The sequence below is a fragment of the Ceratotherium simum genome, chromosome 18 (assembly GCF_057802395.1).
Source record: "Ceratotherium simum simum isolate JZ-2026a chromosome 18, ASM5780239v1, whole genome shotgun sequence".
Classification (NCBI taxonomy): Eukaryota; Metazoa; Chordata; class Mammalia; order Perissodactyla; family Rhinocerotidae; genus Ceratotherium; species Ceratotherium simum.
The window spans coordinates 44,484,022-44,497,372 of record NC_141917.1 but is presented as its reverse complement, the minus strand read 5'-3'; positions in this window follow the sequence as shown (position 1 = coordinate 44,497,372).

Here is a 13,351-nt window from a genome sequence, read left to right as displayed (position 1 = left end):
GTGACATAAACATATTTTGGAGTTTTCATCTTTGATCATTTTTGCCAGCAAGCATGGGAAGTACGTTGAATAAGGAAGAGAATAAAGATAGAAAAATCAGTTAAGAGGTAACTCTGAGATAAATAACCTATAAAACCAGTGGAAGAAAAATTAAAATTCTCCAGTGACCCATCAAAAGGCAGGTATTGAAGTGCAGTGAGCATGTGAACACTGAGGGAACACAGAGTAATGAATCAAGCTGGATAATCACCTGAAAATTAGTGAAGATTTTGGTGTGAGCTGCAGACAATGTATTGATTGATAAATTAGTACTTTGGTGCTTTTAACGATCACAAATTTTATTTTCATGCATTATCCTGGAGTCCTGGATTATAAATTTCAGTGAGATTTTGTGTCTCACAGACTTAATTCGGATTGCATGGATCTTCTTATAAGGTTAGAAAAAGGGAAAATGGCTTCCTGTCTCCTAAACATCCCAGACCAAAAGGAAACTATCTTCCCCTCTCCCTCCCAAGTACTTTTTATATCTAAATGGCAAATGCATTTTTAACAAATGGGTCTTTTTTTTTTTTTCCTTAAGCAAGAAGCTATTTGTATTTCACTCTCAGCCCCATCTGGAATGGTTCTTTTATTTTACATTAGCTTTAACTTTGGTCTTATTTTCACAAACATTTTTCAAAACTTCTTTGAAAAGAGCGTTAAATGCTTTAGGGCATTAGCCAAAAGCAATTCCCTGGGAAATATCAAAAGAAAAGCTGGACTTATTGAGAACAATTTTCCATTGTAATATACTAAAGAAACAATAACATTTTTGTTAGAGAAAGAGCATGGTGATATTCTGTGCCAATTTATATACCCCACTTTCTCCTGTAATTAATGTGCCATCCATTCCTGCCTCAGTCCCTAAGAGCCATCTGGTCACACACTTGACCTCTTTTCACCTTGTTTCTCTAGTCAGAAATACCAGACAGTTCAGCCTAGCACCTGTTTTTTTTTTCTTTGTGAGCTAACATCCATGCTAATCCTCCTCTGTTTTTTTTTGCTGAGGAAGACCAGCTCTGAGCTAACATCCATTGCCAATCCTCCTTTATTTTTCCCCCAAAGCCCCAGTAGATAGTTGTACGTCATAGTTGCACATCCTTCTAGTTGCTGTATGTGGGACGCGGCCTCAGCATGGCCGGAGAAGCAGTGCATTGGTGCGTGCCCGGGATCCGAACCCGGGCCGCCAGTAGCAGAGCGTGCGCGCTTAACCGCTAAGCCACCAGGCTAGCCCCTAGCACCTGTTTTATTTTGGACATACTCTGTCTGTTTATCCTTTTCAAATCCTCATATTTATCATCAGTTTTCATTAGGATCATTTCCTTATAAATTCAGGAAATAATTCAAATATTAATGCTAATAGCAACCATTTATTGAATGCCTACCATATGCCAGGTATCATGTTCAGGATTTTCCTACATTATCTCAATTTATCTGCACAACAATCCTAGGATACAAAAATACTATTTCCATTTTACAAATGATAAAGCAAGTTCAAAGAGGTTAAATGGTCTACCTAAAGTGTTAGAACTAGTAAGAAACCTCGCTGGGGTTCAATGTGACTCCAAACTAGGGCTCTGAGCTATTGAGCTGCTTTGCCTCCCACATGTAGGGAAATCACTAGGATTCCCTGTATTTATGGCACAGTTCTGAACACAAGCGTAAATTCCTGTCTCTGGGCTGATACTTTTCACTCCCAATAAGAATTTTATTAAATGATTCCATAGATTGGACAAGAAAAGTTTTGGAAACTTATATGTGAGAAGAAAAATGTTGTTGAACTTTGAAGAAAAAGTCATTTGAGTTAGAATCTTTGAAATGTTCCAAAGTAACCTGGAGGTCTGAGGTGAGACTGACCCACCCCTGGAGGACTGAGGTGAGAAACAGGTGTGGCCTAGCTAAGGTTATGGACTACACTCTACCCCAGCTCTCTGAGTCAGTTCATAGGTTTTATGTTATTAATGCTAGGTAGTCAATTTCTATTCTTCCTATTATTCAAAGCAAATTAGATCAACAGTATAGACTGTGCTTCTCCTAGTGACAAAATGTTATTTAGTCTACTAAAACTTTCTGCTACAGCATTGCATGGGGCAGAACAAGATATGAAAATCTGCACATAATTCAATATCATCAGGTTTAGGGCTTTCAACATTTGTCCCCACTGTATATTTTTGCTAGGCTAGAGGTATTACAATATTAACTGATTTGAGTTTTATAGCCTATGCTAAGCTCTACTCATCCACTGATGGATGAGTTTGAGAAGCCAGAAAACTTTCTAAAAATTAAGAACAGAAATAAGTGGAAAAAAGAAGGGCACCAGATAACCTAAACACCGGAACGTGACTCTTGAATATTGAGAGTCAGTGATGGTTACCTGGTACCTTCCATCTTTCAAATTATAAAGCACTAATTAGCTCAAGAAGCAAAGCTTTTGACTGGGCCTTGGAAACACAAAATCCCCCTCCTGACACTGACTCATTTTGTATCCTGTTCTAGTCACATAACCTTGTTGAACCTCAGTTTCTTCACTTGCAAAATGGAAATAATAATATGTATGGTACAGGGGTGTTGTGGAGTTTAATTAGTGTTTCTAAAATACTTTGAGACGATCAGATGAAAGGTGTACTTTTACAACATTAATTATTATTTTTATTGTACAGAATCATTTGAAAATACAAGAAGCTATTGGATGTTGTTTTACCATCACAACATATGTTATAGCACAAGCCTGTGTCTGAAAACCATGCTCTTGTGGTCAATATGATCTGCTCATTCACAGATTATTCCCAAAGAAATCAACTTGGGAACAATATGCAAAATAGGAAACTAACAGAAATAGGGAAAGGTACAATAGGTAAGTATTGGTTTGAGCAGTTGGAGTAGACACACCTAACTGTTGAAGTCAACACACAGCAGAAGGGATAATTGAAGGAAACGAAGATGTAGCTTGATTGCAAAACAATGTAATGGTGCTTCTATTTGAAGCGTGCTTTTCTTCTTAGGGACTCAAAGCAATTTACCAATATTATCTCTTTAATCCCTATAAGGAAGAGAGCAAGGAGAAGTCCACTTTAAAGATAGATTAATGGAGACTTAATGACTAAGTGGTTTGCCCAAGGTCACTGAGTCCATTGCTAGCAGCAGGGGTTAGGCTGTCCTTTTCCTGAATGAGCTTAAAGAGTTTGCTAGAGGTGGGGCTGGGCCTGGAACTCAGATGTTTTGTATCTTTTAATTGAGTGATTTTACCTCTTTTCAAATAAGTGGGTATCGTCTGAGGATAAAGGCATAGATAAAAAAGAATCGTGTGCAATACCTAAATAAAAGCTCTATTAATGCTTAGAGGCTCTTAGCGAGGTTGAGTAAGTCTCTCCTAGATTAACAGTACCTGAGAAAGCATGTTTCTTATTCCAGTGTTTAATTGGTGCAATTTCTATTTCCATCAGCGATGGTGAAGATTTCAAAGGAGTTTCATTTTTTATGGTGCATTTCACATCACTGGGGGGAAAAAATAGTCTCCTGCAGAGAGTGATTAGAACTTCAAAACATGTTCAGTAGATCATTTATTTGATATCAGGAAATTTTCAAAATGTTTGATTCTAGCCTAAGTCTCAGGAAGCACCAGCATGTATTCATCTCAGTTAAATCAGATCTTAAAAAATCAGACCCATGTGTCTACTTTTTGGCTTCATAAACATTCTTAATACAATTCTCACCCAAACTTACAAGGTACAGAATATGGGAGAAATCCTATTGATATTATACTTGGGTATCTTACAATATCTGAGACCACTCAACTGCCAAAAATCACCAAAAATGCCATTACCAGTTTTTATTTTATGTTAATTTGACTTATTAGCAGAAATCTTTTATGTGATTAGGATCCGTCATGAGATAATGCTTTGATGATATATCTGCAAATTAGGCAAGTACTTCTCGTTGATGTGCTGTTTTCAAGTGTAAGGCATTCTCTCTCTCTTTCTCTCTTGATAAAGCCATACTGTAAATTGTTTCATGTGGAGACTCAGAAAATATATAAAATACAAAGACGAGGGATAAAAAAATGAGGAGAAGCAGAAAGTACCAACTTACCGAAAACCCACCAGAAAAACAATATATGAAAAACTTCCCTAATAAGACCAAACACATTTGTTTGAGAAAAAAGTGAACTGATGAGGGATTTGATAAAGTCTGAGAAATTGTCACATTAAGAATATGTTTACACACTTGCAAATTGATACAAATAATAACTCTTAGAATTCCTTCCGTTTAATTCTTTATGATTTAATTGGTATTTATTATTGAATGGATCTGTGAATATAATTATGTCAAGTGGCAATGTCATTAACCAGGAATCAGTTCCAAACTTTTGAATCTTTTTCTTTTCTTTCTTTTGTTTAGCATCTAGATCCAAAAAACCAACCATGTGCTTGTCTTTCACCTAAAACATTCTCAGAGACCATTTCTACCTGGTTGGCTGTCTATGACTCACTCCTCTCAGGTTCACAGGATTCTGAATAATTAGTGGGGCAAGTTTCTACCTTGCATTATTTATCACATGATCTCCAGCTTCAAGACTTGTATCAACTCTGTGGGCCAAACAATACAACTTACAGCAACTTGTAAAGAGTTCTTTTCCAATAAACAGCTTCAAAATAACCAACACCCACACTAGTCTGCAACAGTTAGTCCTCCACTGCCCAGACAGATCATCAAAAAGTACAGTGATGATATAACCCAGAGTTAATAATCCAGTAGCTTGATTTCCCTGGAGATAAGGAGAAAGTATCTTTGTGTGACTTGGATTTTCCCAATAATATTTAGGAACCTACAAAAGGTATTACACAGTCAGCTTTTTAACAATGTGTCTGTGAGTAAATTTTCTTGGCCAAAGGATAAGTCGTATTAATTGCCAAACCTTCAGAATCTTTCTTCTCTCTGTCAATTAGCATTGCTTTGGATTTTTCTGTGAAACATCCATGCCAGCTAGATTTCCTCCCCACTCATAATTCCACCTTGGAGTAAGGGAAGGGGAAACGGTGCTGCTTATATGTACAGAGAAGGAAATGATACCTGTGGAGAGACCTAACTAAAAAACATAACTTATAGGAGAAAACTTAGGTGATCTTGGGTATGGTTATGACTTTTTAAATATAACACCAGAGGCATGATCCATGAAAGAAATAATTGATAAGCTAGACTTCATTAAAATTAAAAACTTATGCTCTACAAAAGACAGTGTCAAGAGAATGAGAGACAAGCCACACACTGGGAGAAAATATTTGCAAAAGACACATCTGATAAAGGACTGTTATCCAAAAGATAACAAAGAACTCTTAAAACTCAACAATAAGAAAACAAACAACTAAATTAAAAAATTGGCCAAAGACTTTAACAGACACCTCACCAAAGGAGATATACAGATGGCAAATAAGCATATGAAAAGATGCTACACACCATCAGGGAAATGCAAATTAAAAACAACAATGATATACCACTACACACTTATTAGAATGGCCAAAATCAGGAACACTGACAACGCCAAATGTTGGTGAGAATGTAGAGCAACGGGAGCTCTCATTCATTGCTGGTGGGAATGCAAAATGGTACAGCCACTTTGAAAGATAGTTTGGCAGTTTCTTATAAAACTAAACATATCTTACTGTACAATCCAGCAATCATACTTCCTGATATTTTCCCAAAGGAGTTGAAAACTTATGTCTACACAAAAACCACACAGATGTTTATGGCAACTTTATTTATAATTGCCAAAACTTGGAAGCCACCAAGATATCCTGCAGTAGGCGATGTATAAATGAACTGTGGTGCATCCAGACAATGGAATATTATTCAGTGCTAAGAAAAAAATAAGCTATAAAGCCATGAAAAGGAAGAACCTGAAATGCATACTACTAAGTAAAGAAGCCATTCCGAAAGGCTACATACTGTATGATACCAGCTATATGACATTCTGAAATGCAAACTATGGAGACTATAAAATGATCAGTGGTTGCCAGGGGTTGGGGGTGAAGGGGAGGGATGACTAGGTGGAGCACAGAAGATTTTTAGGGCAGTGAAAATACTCTGTAATAGTGATGGATACATGTCATATACATTTGTCCAAACCCATAGAATTTACAACACCAAGAGTGAACCTTAAGGTAGACTACGGACTTTGTGCAATTATGATGTGTCAATGTAGATTCATCAGTTGTAACAAATGTACCACTCTTGTGGGGGATGTTGATAATGGGGGAGGCTGTGCATAGGTGATGGCAGGGGGTATATGGGAAATCTCTGTACCTTTCTCTCAATTTTGCTGTGAATCTAAAATTGCTGTGAAAAAATTAAGTCTTTAAACATACACATACTTTCCTTACTTGGTTTAAATTGAGTTAGAGAATCAAGTGGTTGAGAGCAGCACATAAAGGCCAGAACTCAGTCTACGTTTATGGTCATAAGAAACCCAAAAATGCCACACTAGATGGAATCGGCATGAGCTTCAGTTCAAGGCCAACAATGATGCCACGACGTTGGTAAAATCCTATCTGAAACGTGATCTGTTCTAGATAGCTGCCTTAAAAAGTTACTTACATTTAGTTTGGAAATGGGATACAGGTACACAATATAATTTTAAGGATCCTCATAGAAGGTCTTAAACATGATGTGTTCTATCTGTACAATGTTGCACGGACTACTTCTGGGAGCTGCAGGTAACGTATTTAAAAGTTATGAGTAAAGACATCTTTCCTTAGAGGTGATGTAAACCTACCATATTGTAATGGGAGGAGCCCGGGGTACAGTTGGAATATGTTTGCCTTAAAGAACAATGGCTGGATTACATGTGGTTGAACAGCAGCATGCCCTTACAGAGAGGCATCCTGGGTCCAATCCTTGTTGATTCAATACAGCCTTCCCTCTTGGATAAAGCTACATCAACTTCATTCTCAATGTTTCTCTCATTTCTTTTGTTTTCAAACATGAGTAGGACCAGAGCCACACCGTGACTGCCTCTTTACTTATGAGCGTTCTTCTCCTGGTTGAGGAGCCTGCTTCATGGTGCAGGCTGGAGATCACACCCAGCTCTGCACTAACTCAGCAACTCAAACGCCAAGCAAAAGGAATCCCAGGCCGATCTCTCCTCACTTCCTGCAAATCTGCTTTGGCTCAGCTGGGTGTCCAGCAGACTGAGTCATGTAATTATCCCACGGGAACCAGAAGACAGGACTGCACTTAAATGCCGTGGACTGATCCTATAAGATCCATTATTTTTTTTAATAAAACATAGTTGTGCTCGTTTGGTGTTTGTATTTGTTTTAAAAGTTATCAAAATTATATGGACTCTAATTTTCAATGAATGCATCTTAGTCATAGAGAAAGGGGTAATTAATTGATACAGTCGAGGAAGCCTTTGGTTCTCACACACTCTCTGCCCCTCTTGGCTCCCCCACTTCCTCCCACTCTGCTGTTTCAGGCCATGAAAGTATTTACATTGTTTTAGGCTTTTTTCTCTCAGCAGACATTAACTGGGACTTTTGTGGTCCTCCTGCAAAAGGAGAACAAAAGTAACCACTGACCATTTTATCATTTGTACTCAATTAGATATCCTAATATGAAGATTTCTTGTGAATGTCCATTCAGTTTTATCAAATATAAAATGACATAGCTTATATAGCTTATTCCATCCAAAGCACAGCACAGGCTTATTCCAAGGCTCACTGCTGCATGTGTCCGTGATTTAGTGTTATGTGGGTAGGAGCTCTCGCTCTCTGAGGATTTCTTGGCTTCGATATTAAATCATGATCAGACACACACCCTCAGTGACATTTTTCTCCTCTTCTTAATTCCCACATAAAACTCCCACTGAAATGATGGAGAAGATTCACGTGTGTGGGAGGCTGACTTGATATTTGCATAGATTCTTAACCAGCAGAGAGGAGTTGCATTTTGTCTGCTCCCAATGCATCAATGCATGTAATAGCTCACCTCCTGGCATCAACAACTCAATTTTAGTTCAGAGACTAGAATGGTAAGTATCGTACATGCTCCAGAATACAGGTATACAGCCCCTATTAAGAGCATTTGGCTTCTGTAGAATTGAACAGCACAACTCTAATAATGTAAACCAAGCTCAATATGGCAAAATCCTACACAGTGGTAGGAGTTGAAGTCAGCCTTCCCAGTTGACAAGTGACTCAATACTGAAGTTTAATTTTCTTTGCTGTTTGCCAGTAACTGTAAGCAGCTACTTATCTTGGCCTCACTGTGCTGGTTCACCAACATTTTTCAGTTGGGAAAGTAACTACGTGAGCTACAGTGGCTGTGCTAGATGAAAATAGGTGTATTATCATTGGCCTTTTGGACAAGCCTTTGGCATTTCACTGCTCTGGCACGGCACACGAGAGCATTACACTGTATTCAAAAGAGATTGACCAAAATGATGAAATGTTGGCCCTCTTCCCAAATTTCAAGTGGTTTGCACCCAGTATCGGCTAGGAAGGCATTTGTTCACACGTAGGTTGACATTCTCAGCTTAGAAAAGCCTGGGAACCTACCTTCTTTCACTCACTCACACACACATTTACAAATACAAAATTTGATGTCTAAAACTCATAATGCTTCTAACAGAAATATAAATCATGAGATAAACTCATAAACTAAAGATTAGTGATTTGTATGATTGAATAAGGTTCAGCATTTGAATTCTGAATCATGAAACATTGGAGATTTTGCAAGGTAAGAAAGAGTGCCAATGCATTTTCAGTTAAGCTCTCAATTTTTTTGTTGTCCTTAATATTTTAAAACAAATAAAATCCACAGATAATCAATGAAAATTATTTCAATCTTTCTATCAACTCTCTATCCCCCCAAACCTCCACCAAGCCACTAAGCAGTGAAAGAGTAACTGTGTTTTACCTCTTTTATTTTTCTCTCCTCCCAAGAACTAGCTATGAACAGGGAAATAAACCAACAGTGAATGGGAGGAGCCTTAAGATAACTGATCCCCTGAATAATGAAGAGCAGCAGTTCTCAGAAGGAAGTAGCTTCCCTGTGGTGGGTGGGGAGAATGCTATGTTCTATATAACCCTCCTTGATTAGAAGGAACTCTGTTCTATGAAACAATAAGCCTGACAACTCGTGTTACAGTATTGGAGACCACTTTAGGCCATCAGTGGCCTTGGGCAAACCACTTGTCTTCTTTAGGTCTCAGTTTATTCATCAATAAAGGACTCGGTTTAATTATTTTTAAGGGCCCTAATATACTGGATTCTATGTCACAACCTTTGGACTGCCATTTGTACAATGACTTTGCTATTCTACTTTATCAGAAGAACTAAGGAATGAAATTCTCTCACATTTTCTTCTTTAATTACCTACTGTTGGGAAAATGTATTATTTACAAACCCAGTGGTGAGCAAAGATGGTATTTATGCCACTATATGCTGCCTTCAGATGGAGGAATGCATTTTCATTCCAGTCTTTCCACACTACTGAGTTCTCTTATGGCTTTTAGAATCACCGTAGACTATCTCTGATACCAGAAATATGTAGAAATGTATATGCCAACACCAATAAATGACTGAACAGCACTATCATCCCCTACCACTCCACTTCCTCACAACATTTTAAGACACCATGGCCTTATAGAAACAATTGTATATTATGTTTTGTGGTGTTTTTTGGCAAGAAGGGAGCCAGGAAGATAATTTTTAGTCCTTACCAACCCAGAAATATCTTAATGTTCCTTGCCGTGTTATAGGTTCATGGAGGAAAAATGTTTCTATACTAAAGGAAAAGGAGAAAATCTCCCCCAGCTTCAATCTCAGCCTCAATCACAAACAATTCATGACCACATAACATTCATTTTAAAGCAGTCTTCTTCTTTAACCTTTTATTGAATTTGTCATTGGTGCCGTGAAACAATGGCCATCTGGATCCTTTGAAGTCCCGATGGACATTTTTATCTCCTATCACCAAAGTCTTGCATTTTCAGAATAAATCATATTTACAATAAAGAAAGAAACTTCATTGCAGGAGACCATTACCATAATGGAGTGGATCCCTCAGCACCAAAGAATAAGGTATTAAGGGAAGTAGATCAGAAGATCTCAGAACTGCAATAGCTGTTATTTGTTTACATAAACCCTGTGCCTTTAACTCTGGCCAGTTCATTGTGTGGCCAAATAAAAACAAACTAGACAACCCAGGTTGATTCATGGTCAATGTCCTGGAACCTTTGGTTTCACTTCTGCCTTGACTCTCATACCCACACTGGTCTTGCATTCTCCTGACTCGAGGACCCTTGATTTCTTTCAGAATTTTGGCCTCATACACTTGTCTCTTGGCTACATTCTCTGACACTAACCCTCAGCTCTCACCTCTGGACACAACTGAACATTCAAACTCAAGCCTTACTCCATCTTAGATCACTGGAGAAGTACCTTTCCTGATTTAATCCCAGTCCCAGAGCCTACACCAACGACAGAGCGTTTGTTTCACGCTTTAGCAGTATCTGACTGGGCCTACTGCAGAGGACAGGCTCCTGTTCAACAGTCAACAGGCTATGAGACCAATCAGCCTATAAAGACGATAGCTGGGCATAAGGCTAAATCTATGGAATCAGTACAGAATAGAGGAAAGAACACAGTCTGCCTGGGGATTTGTGAACCAGTTCTGCCAATTTGCCTAATGTGCATTTGGCATATACTTAAAAAAAAAAAAAGGAAAGAAAAGAAAGCTGTCTCAAAGGTGAACAGATTCATGTCTGCTCTTTACTAAATATTTACCAATCTAGAAATCACCCCATATTAGTGCTTCTCGGCATTGGTTACACATTGGAATCACCTGAGGAGCTTTAAAAAATACTGATGCCTGGCCCCCACCTGTAGAGTCTCATTTAATTGGTTCAGGCAGCAGCAGGATACAGGAATATTTAAACGTTCAATTCTAGAATTCAGTGCTTCTCAATATTTAGTGCTCATAGAATCGTCCAGTTATCCTGCTGAAATGCAGATTCTGATGCAGTAGGTCTGGGGTGAAGCCTGAGATTCTGCATTCCTAACAAGCTCCCAGGTGTTGCTGATGCTGTTGGTTCATGAACAACACTTTGAGCGGCAAGATGGAAATTAATCCCTAACATCTGAAAAGCAAATCATCATATTTGCTAAGTTTATTTTTTCCACCTGCACATGGTTGGTGCATAACAACAAAAGCCAGTGGAGACCCACCTTCTCCATTCCCCACTGCAGTTTTACAAGCTCATTTCACAGAATGTGCAAGTTGCAATGCTTAGACTTATCCCGTCCATAATTACTGTTACCTACTCTCCCTGAGAGCCATCCCAACTGCTTCCCACACCTTAAGACTAAGAGTATCCATGGCAGCAAACCCTCTCACAGCTTCTCTACAAACAGAAAGTCCACTAAAGCCAGAAGGAAATAAACCACAAATATCCATTGTGCAAAGGACTATGGGAAAATATGAAGAAATATAAGACATTGCCTCTCTCCTTCCTCCTTGCCTGTTGACAAGGTTTGTATAGAAATATAGGTCCTACAATTCAGAGCAGAAATGCTCAGGGTCAAATGAGTGGTACTGAAGGGGACTGCTGCATGAGAAGAGAGCTGAATAAAGTCTGTATAGGCTGGGTCATTAGGGATAGAGTAGGGAGTGTAGTAGAGCCTCACATGGGAGAAATTATACAACTCAAGATGGATAGCGAGGGGGCAAGTGGGGAGGATCCCAGGACCACTCCAGGGAGTTAAATTATCACTACCAGAGGACAGAAGCAGGAGAACCAAGGTGGGGACCAAGCATAGTGAGACAACTACTTCAACTAAGACAAAAAGAAAATCTAGAATTTACTAAATTCTAATCTTTTGAGGCCTAGATTTCTTTAGGGCTAGTACTTGAAATACGATGTCAAGTTGAAGGATAACAGGATACCATGGATACTCATAGCTTTTAAGTCTACACATATCAGGGTTTTATATAATAATAGCAATAGCTAATATGCATTATGCATGTCCTGTATGCCAGGCACTGTTCTAAGTGCTTTACATATGAAGACCTATTTAATCCTCACAACAACTCTGTAAAATAGGTACTATTATCATCATCGTGGGAACATAACCTACATAAAAATAGGGTTTTTGTAAATTTTGTTCATTCCTGCAATTCCCAGTGTCAAAACAGTGATGGAATCAACAAATTCTGATTCTGCAGATGAGAAACGAGAGCACAGAGAGATTAAATAATGTGCATCAAGTCATACAGTCAATGAGCAGCAGAGCAGCCACTCACATGTAGGCGGCTTAGCTGTGGTACTTTGGCTTTACCATCACGCCACCAGGCCTCCAGTTTAAGAGCAGGTTTTTTGGAATTCATCATCTTTACCATTTTAAGTCTAGTTCTTGCCTCCATGGGTATAGCTACAATTAATTCAACAAAAAAAGTTCGATGAGAATTTGCGAGTGGAGACCAGGGTTTAGTACAGAAAAAGCAGTGCCCCATTGCACAAGTAAGTTCTTTCATTATTGCAATGACACTGAGGGATAAGTTGTGATCACCTGAAGCTTAGCAAGGTTTGCCATGGGTCCAAACCACACAGCTAGTACCTCACTTACAGGACTTGAACTTAAGTCCTCATATTCCAATTCCAGTAATTTTTCAACCTAAACTAGTCTCTTTAAGATATAAGGCTTTCTCTTTTGAATTCCTGATGACTTGCTTATTTACTTAAAATTATTGCTAAGATACTTCATCTTTTCATTCATCTCTCAGTAGACATTTATTGTGTGCCTATTACCATTATGAGACCTGGGGACACAGAAAGTCCTTAGCCCCTAAACCCAAAGTCTAGGCTGGAGGTCAGATATATAAACAAATAAACAAACAAAATGAGATGAGGCCCCATAGTGCTATAACTGAGGCCCTTACAAGAAGAGCGAGAATTCATCTTGCAGGATCTGGGAAGGTTTTCAGCAGAGGGCCTCTACAGCATGTCTAATGATGCCTTCATGACACCAAAGTGGGGGCCCCATGTGGCTGCCTTTTTTTCCCCTGCCCCCTGAACTCCACGTTCTGATCACATAGTTTAGAGTCCTCCACTTTGGTTACTCCTTAGTGCCTCTGCTCATCCTGGATGCCTTTCAATTCCTTGCTTGCCTGGATCAGATCTACTCCTTTTTTCTAGATTGTGCAAAGCTTCAGCTCTTTACTGAAGGCTTTCTTGATCACCACCTAATCACTTCTTCCTTTACACCCACACTATATCCCATCTTATATCTATAAGATACCCATAATAATTCATTTC